Source organism: Nannospalax galili, unplaced genomic scaffold (genome assembly GCF_000622305.1).
Source record: "Nannospalax galili isolate Female #2095 unplaced genomic scaffold, S.galili_v1.0 scaffold380, whole genome shotgun sequence".
In the NCBI taxonomy this organism is placed as follows: domain Eukaryota; kingdom Metazoa; phylum Chordata; class Mammalia; order Rodentia; family Spalacidae; genus Nannospalax; species Nannospalax galili.
The window spans coordinates 1,679,685-1,688,536 of NW_008348568.1; the positions used below are offsets into that span (position 1 = coordinate 1,679,685).

At 42.9% G+C, this 8,852-nt stretch overlaps 1 long non-coding RNA gene across 1 annotated transcript; it reads left to right on the plus strand.

Moving 5' to 3' along the window:
* The first annotated feature begins 600 nt into the window (after positions 1 to 600).
* Positions 601 to 3,103, plus strand: LOC115072411. The gene is made up of 3 exons (XR_003851467.1): positions 601 to 657; positions 2,554 to 2,612; positions 2,904 to 3,103. It is a non-coding gene; the product is annotated as an uncharacterized LOC115072411 (long non-coding RNA).
* Positions 3,104 to 8,852: the final 5,749 nt, after the last annotated feature.

An 8,852-nucleotide genomic window follows, 5' to 3' on the forward strand; every position in this document is an offset into this window, starting at 1 on the left:
GGGGTTCTTGACAAGAGCCAGGATTCTTGACCATTGAGCCAGCTCTCTGGTCACATGATCCCCTTAACACTAGGAAAGAGGACAATGAGATGTGGAAGTTGCTCCTCATTATTCACAAGCTTTGTATCATGAATTTCTCTACTTGCTGTAATTTGTGTGCAACCCCAAACTCGTCTGCTTTCACGGACATCTACATATGCAGAGAACAGGGCAAAATGTGGGTTTTCTAATGTGCATCTCTCTGCTAAGGTTGAACAAGCAACCGTTTGTACCTTCGACAATGAGCACAGGACTCGGTGGTAGGGCTTGTGCAGCAGGTGTGAGAAGTTCAAACCCTGGGATCAGAAGATGAGTTTGATTCCTGACTCACTCATGGTATGGTTTCAGGAAAGTCACTTAACACTTCTGAACCTTGTTTCCCTTTTGTAGGATAAAGAAGAATCTAGAATCTAACAGGCTGACTTTAATGAAATGTATAAAGAGTAAAGTTTTCTCCAACTCAAGGTTCTGGAGGCTCCAGATTGGGTGGCCCCACTGCTTTGACCTCTGAGCGGTCCAGATGCCAGTGGTGGGATACGGTGGACTACTCACAGCGTGAGCCAAGAGACAGACTCCGAGAGGCTAGGCTGCACAGCCCCTTTTGAGGATATCCCCTCTGTGAGTTGATCACACACTAGGCCTCACTTCTTTTTTCAAAAAGTATTTTATTGTTTTTATGTACATGAGTGTATTATGTGCTTGTATGTAAGTTTACATGTGTTGTGCAATGCCCATGGAAGTCAGAATAGGGTGTCAGATCCCCTGGAACTGGAGTTATGGATGATTGTTAGCTACCTTGTGGGTGCTGGGAGTTGAACCCAGGTCCTCTGCAGGAGCAACCAGCTCTCTTAACCACTGAGTCATCTCTCCAGACCCCTAGGTCCCACTTCTTAACATTCCACTGTCTCTCCCAATAGCACTACTTTGGGGATCATGCCTTTAATATATGGACCTTCAGGGACACTCATTCAAACCACAGCTCCCCCCACCCCCGCACTGCTTCTTTGGAGAGCACTCACATATGTACAGTGATTTACTAGACAAGCATGTACTAGTATGATGGTAAGAACAATCCATGAAACTTACATATAAGCTCAACGAAGACACAGTTTTCTGCTTAAATATGGCCCCTTTGCATGCCAAACAATATTCGACAAGTCAGAATGAGGCTGCCTTTCTAATTGGCAACAGGCAGTCAGAAGCTTGGCTGTGGGAAGAACCTTTCGACATCAGCATTGAGCACAAGCCCCAGGGCTGCCAGGTTCTTAGACTTCATGCTTGCAAGCTTTCTGTAAAATATTTAACTCAATCCACATAGTGTGTGAGAGACACTAATTTTGCTAATAAGTGTGGCTTTCTAACATCTATTACACTAATTAATAGTCCACATGTATCATCAATGAAAACCCGTTTCTTAACTCATTGCACTAATTAGCAAGGTCCCTAGTATTTATAAAAGAAAAAGAAATGAAGGAGAGCGGCATAGTCATTCCAGAAGATTTCTGATTAGGTCACTTGCTGTCCAGTCTTGGGAGGTGAAGTCCTGATTGTTGGTAACTGACTGCACCTAGAGTGTGGTTGAAACTAATTGGTGCATATATGAAGTCACACTGTTATGCCGAAGTATTAAAAAGTAAACTCCTGACATTATAACTGTGTGGTATAAGAAATGATATATTCCTGAATCAAATTTTAATCTGCTTTAGGCCACTACTCACTGGGTGGCAGCAAACGCAGTCCCAATCCTTAGTGGGGTCTTCTTATAAGACTCCTCCTTTGAGGTCACATGAGGATATCCCAGGAGTCTTATGTCCCTAGCATCCAACACAGTCATACCAGCATCTTCTTGCTGTGATTCTTCTGATGTGCTTCTGTCCCAAGACCACCTCAAGCCTAACTTCTGGGACCTCTGGAAAGGCTGGAAACCCAGGACCTAGGTCCTATCTAGGTATGCCACATGACCATGTCCCTGAAGAGCCAGGAGAGGAAGCCCCACCCACCATTAAACTTCCAAACTTTGACAGTGTCCTAGTCGGTTTCTCTATTGTTATGACAAAACACTCTGACCAATATCAACTTGGAGAGGAAAGGGTTTATCTGTCTTATGTATCCCAGGTCACAGTTCATCCAGGAGCCCAAGGAAGGAACTCAGGGCAGGAATTTGGAGGCAGGAGCTGGAGCATAGGCCATGGAGGAATTCTGCTTACTGGCTTGCTCCCCTGGCCCCTGCTCAGCCTGCTTTCTTATGCAACACAGGTCCACCTGCCCAGGAATGGCACCACCCACAGTGGGCTGGGCCTTCCCACATCACTCATCAAGAAGATGCCCCTCAGACATGGCCACAGGCCAGTCCAATGGAGGAAATTCCCCAACTGAGGCTCCCTCAACCCAGGTGTGTCAAGTTGACACTAAAGCTATCCAGCACAGACAGCCCCTTTGATCCTTCCAGTTGTCAGGACACTCCATACATCGAGTATGGAGTGTCCTGACTTCCATATTTCCTCTCTTCCTTAGGATGAAAAGAACCCAGAGGACCACTGGGGAATGGCAACCCAGAAGCAGGAGGAGACCAGGTAGAACCCTTGAATCTTTGGAGCAGGAAAGTGAGAGGGAGAAAGCTGGATGGCTCGGGCCTGAGCAAAGAAAGGGCCATGAAGGATTTCTCCAATGCACTGAATCAAGGAAGGCTTCTCAGAGGGCAAGAATCTAAGCAGGGGGGTTGAGGGTGTGTGCAAGTGTGGTGGAGAAGATGGGGAGGCTACTGCATATTGATGAGAAAAGGCATCAGAAATGTGTCTTTAGAAGCTGAGCCTCGGTTGGAGTCTCCTTCCTGCAGGCTAATGGCATCTCTACCTTGTTCTCAGAGAGGTGTGCCTGAGTATAACTGGAATCATCATCACCATCTTCAACTCTGCAGCTGCCACAAGGCACCTAACCTGCTAGAGAGATGGTCTGCCCTTTCTCTTTCAAGTACTGCACAGCCTAGCTGCTCCCTGTCACAGACTCTGTAATAAGGCTCTAGAGTCTTCCCATCTTTATCCATGCTCTATGGAATTTGAATTGGATCCCGAGCCTGTGAAGAAATCTCATGCTAATGACCCTGAATGGGTATGTTCTGGTCTTACCAGTCTCTGATGGTCTTACCAATCACCCCTTCCTTCTCTAGCCCCCATCAGCTCTGTGCCTATGGTTTTGAGTTTTATTGTAAGAGTTTCTCTAATTGGCAATTGTATAGGACTGTCCTCCAGGTCAGACAGCCGCCCTCCTGAGTTCAGCTCAGCTGTGTCCGATCGCAAAAGATCATCACAGCTGGGTTTGTCGACTGTTGATGTTCCTGCATAGGAGGGGCATGGAGAGTAATGGGGGCTTCACCTGAGTATCCACCCATACCTTCCAACCTGTGGTAGGCGAGTCAGCCTTAAGGGAAGGTGGCCTGGGGGAAGGATTATACAGAGTGGGGAAGACTAAAGGATGGGCTCTCTATTTGGCTATGGGGAAGGCATCATCCATGCTGGGTAAAGACTTTCCAGGTGGGCTTAGCAGGGAGCACCCACACTTCTGTATATAACCCCTCACCCGTTGCCTCTATATGAAAGCCCAATAAATTCATTGGTTTCCCAGAGAGTACGTTTTGGTGAAATTGTGCCTTTGTTTATCATTGGGACCAAGGGAGGAGGGGATGGACAGCGTTCACATCTCTCCTCTAGGGAAGGAATTTTAGCAGCAACAGTGGAAAGGCTCATTTGTACCTGAAGCTTCAGTCTGGCTTCTCCTTGACCATATGGTGCTACTCTCCATAGAAAGAGGCAACACTGGCCCCACTGTGACTCTGACTATGGGAAAGCAAAAGTCAAATGAGAGTGGAGAGAGATTTCCCCTCTTCCTAACCCAGAGCTCAGTGGAGGCACCAGGTAATGTCCCCCTCTCAGGCCCCCCAAATCAGCTGCATCCTGATCTATGCAAGACTGGTTGGGCTGCAAGTTGATCATGGACTCCCCCATGTTTCTTCCTCTGAATTTCCACAGGGTTAATTTTATGAGCCAACTCAGTTAGGCCATGATATCCAGACATTTGATCAACCACGAGTCTAGAGGGTTCTATGTAGGTATTTTTCAGATGAGATGAATATTGAAATCAGTAGACACTAAATACAGTATATTACCCTCCAGTATGTGGGTGGATGTCATCTAGTCAGTGCAGAGCCTTAAGAGAAAGCAGACTGAGGTTTCCTCAAAGAAGAAGGAATCCTGCCTGGAGACTGCCTTTGAACTCAAGCTGTAACATCAGCTCTTCCATAGGCTTGCTGGTGACCTGGCAGATTTGTCAGCATCCAAAATAATATGAGCACTAAAGACATCTTTGCCTCTATGTATGGAGTGTCCATCTGAGAAAGAGGTTGATAGAAGATACATGGAGAAAGTGACCCCTAAGGATGAGCTAGAGACTTTTAAATTATATACAAATTTGTTTTTCCTATGAAAGGATATTAATGTCAGAAGGTTCTAGAAAGAATAGTAAATGAGAAAATTGATCTTTAAAACAGTGAGCAAATCTAAACCAGAATTTATAAGTTGATAAAAAAATCAACTAATCAATGAAACTCTGTTGATTATGTTGGGATAAAAAAAGTTTTACTGTAAATAAAGGTTATCAATGTATAAGATCAAAAGCCTTTAAAGTGACTAGAGGTCTTATTTTTCAGGAATTTTGATATATGATTTCAGTCTTTATCTAATTAAGATGTGGATTAAAACTAAAAGTAAGTACAAAATGATCAGAGACATAAAATCACATCCATGTAATTAGAAACGAAAAAGGAGATTAAGGAAAATGTAACCTGGGCTGGGGACATGGCTCAGATGTAAAGCATTTGCCTTGCAAGCATGGGGACCAGGGTTAGGATCTTTAGACCTCATGGTGATGCATACCTGTAATCCTAGTGAGGTGGGAGGAAGAGACAGATGAATCCCTAGAAGGCCATGGGTCAGCTAGCCTGGCCTATTTGGTGATCTTCCAGGTCAATGAGAGACTCTGTCTCAAACAAAAGGTGGAAAGCGCCTGAGGACTGACACCAAGGGTTGTCCTCTAATGTCCACAAATGCACCGTGAACACATGTATTCACACCCATATATGCACCTCCCAAAACACACACACACACACACACACACACACACACACACACACAAAGAAAATGTGATCAGACAAAAAGACAAAAAAGATATAGTAGTCACCCCTTATCCAAATCACCCCTTGACCAAGTCACTCCACATTCCTAGACCCCACCAGTGAATGCCTGAAATCTGACTAGTATCACACCCTCTATATCCTGTGTTTTCTCCTATGCATGCATAGTTGTAATAAACATTAATTTAGAATTTATTTTTATTTGTGTGTATGAGTGTTTTACCTACATGTAATTTAGTGCACCAGTGTTGTGCAAAGCCCACAGAGGTTGAGAGGGTGTCAGAGCCCCTGGAATTGGAGTTACAGATGGTTGCTAGTTGTCATGTAGGTGTTGGCAACAGAATCCAGTTCTTCTGCAAGAGAAGTCAGTGCTCTTAACTGCTGAGCCATCTTTCCAGCCCCCCATAAACTTTAATTTATAAATTAGGAAGAATAAGAGATTTTAAAAAAACACAAGAAAAGCTATACCAAGATACTATAATAAAATTGTCAGCATCACTACTCTTGTACTTTGGGACCATTATTAAGTATCATAAGTGTTACTTGATCTATCTATCTATCTATCTATCTATCTATCTATCTATCTATCTATCTATCTATCTATCTATCTATCTATTATCTATCAATCATCATCTGTCTATCATCTATCATTATCTATCAATCTATCTATCATCTATCTATCACCTATCTATCCATCTATCTATCATCTGTCTATCATCTATCTATCATTATCTATCTATCATTATCTATGTATCAATCAATCTATCCATCATCTATCATCTATCTATCATCTATTTATCTATCATCTATCTATCTATCTATATCTATCTATCTATCTATCTATCTATCTATCTATCATCTATCAATCATCTATCCATCCATCTAGAATGAACAACTGCAATGAGGTATATAACATAATGGGAATTTTAAATTGGCAAATTAAAAAAATTGTATATTTTTTCCTCAACTCTTATCAGTGAAACTTCCTTATACAACAGAGTGCGATGCACACAGAAGGCCACAACTGGCAAAGTTTTAAAGAATAGGAGACTATAGAGTATGTGTCCCTGGTAGGACTCCTATAATGAATCTCACTCACCCACTGCTCGGGACCATTGTAGAAGACGGGTGGAAAGATTGTAAGAGCCAGGGCTGGTTCATGAACACAAGGAAGCAGAAGCTTTCAGGCCACTGGAAGTTTGCACATGTGAACTGGTGGAAATGGTGGCATCAGGCAAAGGACCCACACCAACTCAATCAGACAAGGGCCCAGAGCGAGAGAAATGAGTGGCAGGTCGACCCTAGAATGGGAACTATTGGAGAGTGATTGCTACTAGGTGAGGAAGTATATGTCTTACTTATGATCTCTAGATGGGCTGACTAGATTCTAGTGGATGAATTTGCACTGAAAGACATCTGGGAACAGATGGTTGACTGGATAGGACTTGGCATATATGGCAGAGTGCATGAGGTCTGATGGGGGTTTGGGGGGCATGGGTGGGGGGTTCTAAATTTGATTGGGAACTGTTGTATGAAATGAATAAAGATTGCAAAAATTCAATAAAAAATTAAAAAATATTTTAAGGAAATCAACTCATTTTTTAACTGGCTAATGTAAAAGAAAAAGCAAGGCCCTATCCTGCCTTTCCTATGCAAACCATCTAGCAGGGTAACCAAATAACTGGTAAGAGAAAGTTTCTTCTTTTTTTCGTGTTCTTCTTTCTTTCTTCATTTTTTTGATCTTTTTGAGGCAGGGTCTCCCTGTAGCCCCAGCTGGCCTGGAGTTCACTATATAGACCAGGCTGGCCTTGAACTCAAAGGGATCCACCTGCCTCTGCCTCCCAAGTGCTGGGACAAAAGGTATGCGCCCCCACACCCAGCTAAAGTTTCTTATTATTAAAGGACTCACCTAGAAAATGAAGAAGGGTTATACAGTTACAATTATAGAAGAATACAGAGTCATCATTTAGCAACTCTTCTTTTTTATTTTTTTTATTTTTTAAAAATTACATAATTTATTATTTCAAAAGGGAAGAGCTGTGACATAAAATCAAATATAATAAACAATACAATAAAATCAAAAACCAAAAATCCAACAGTGTAAATGAAGTCCTGTAGCTCAAAGTCCAACATCTGGGGCCCACTCATGATGGTCTGGGCTCCAAAAGACTTGGGAAGTCCCACTTCTATGACTCTGCCATCCTCAACACACACAGCTTAGCTGGTGAGCTCAGGCCACCTCCACACCACACCTGTCGCTTTCCTTGGTGGTCACCCCATGGTCATAGCATCTCCAATATGCTGAAGTCTCCATTGCAACTGAGGCTACACTTTCACTAATATCTTCCCAGCCCCTCACAGTCGGCCTCAGCGGCTCTCCATGACTCCACCAATCTTGCAACTTTCATGCCACGGAAACTCGTGCCATGTGGTAGACTCTTTTTGTTTTTGTTTTTTTAAAATTATTTATTTAATAACCACATGATTAGAAGAAGCATTTCATTACAGCATTAACACATTCAATAACAATTTCCAGAGCAAAGATACATCTCTTTCAAAGTGGCTGTAAGTTTTTAGGGTCACAGTTGAATCGACACTGTTATACAACATTGAACTCAGTATAAACCCTGTGAGACATAGAATTGAATGAGTTTTTAACCTTTAGCAAATTTTAAAATACAGTTTCATACAGAAAAACTCATTTCAATGGTATTAACACTTGGATGTTTGCACATGTATCTCTAATCTCTATGTATCTGGTTATTACTAGTCACAGTTGGTTACACTCTGATCCTTGGCACCTGAGTATGGCTATAAAGTCATCAGGTAGATTTCAATGGTAATGTTTTTCACCTCTACTAATTAACATGAAGCAAATTTTTATGCTTCTTCCTCAAAAATAATTAATTTTTTATTTGTTGATTTTTGTGTGTGTATATCATACAGAACATCCCAAAAAATCTTATTCATCTATATACCCACTTCCCGAATGGTGCCCTCCCATAGCACCCCCGCCCCCACCATTTTGGAACTCTTCTAAAATGATGGCTGCAGTCCAAAAGATGACAGCCTTTTTGTCAAAAGGCTAAGTGGCATTCTAGGATTCATGGTGGATATGGGAGTCTAGTGGGTACCTGCTGGGATTTCCAGATTCATGTGTCCCGGAATAGGGAATCGGACAGGGACACCTACATAACGGAAGAAATGGAGAAAGTTTATTAGGAAAGTTGTGTGTATATATCATACAGAACATCCCAAAAAATCTTATTCATCTATATGTCCACTTCCAGAACGGTGCCCTCCCATAGCACCCCCGCCCCCACCATTTTGGAGCTCTTCTAAAATGATGGCTGCAGTCCAACAGGTGACAGCCTTTTTGTCAAAAGGCTAAGTGGCATTCTAGGATTCATGGTGGGTATGGGAGTCTAGTGCATACCTGCTGGGATTTCCAGATTCATGTGTCCCGGAATAGGGAATTGGACAGGGACACCTACATAACGGAAGAAATGGAGAAAGTTTATTAGGAAAGGGCACTCCTATGGGAGCGGCCTGAGTTGGGAAGGTTGGTGGCTCACTGGCACCTGTGCCCAGAGGATTGGGACTTTCCCAGGTCACTCGGGCAGCGTGC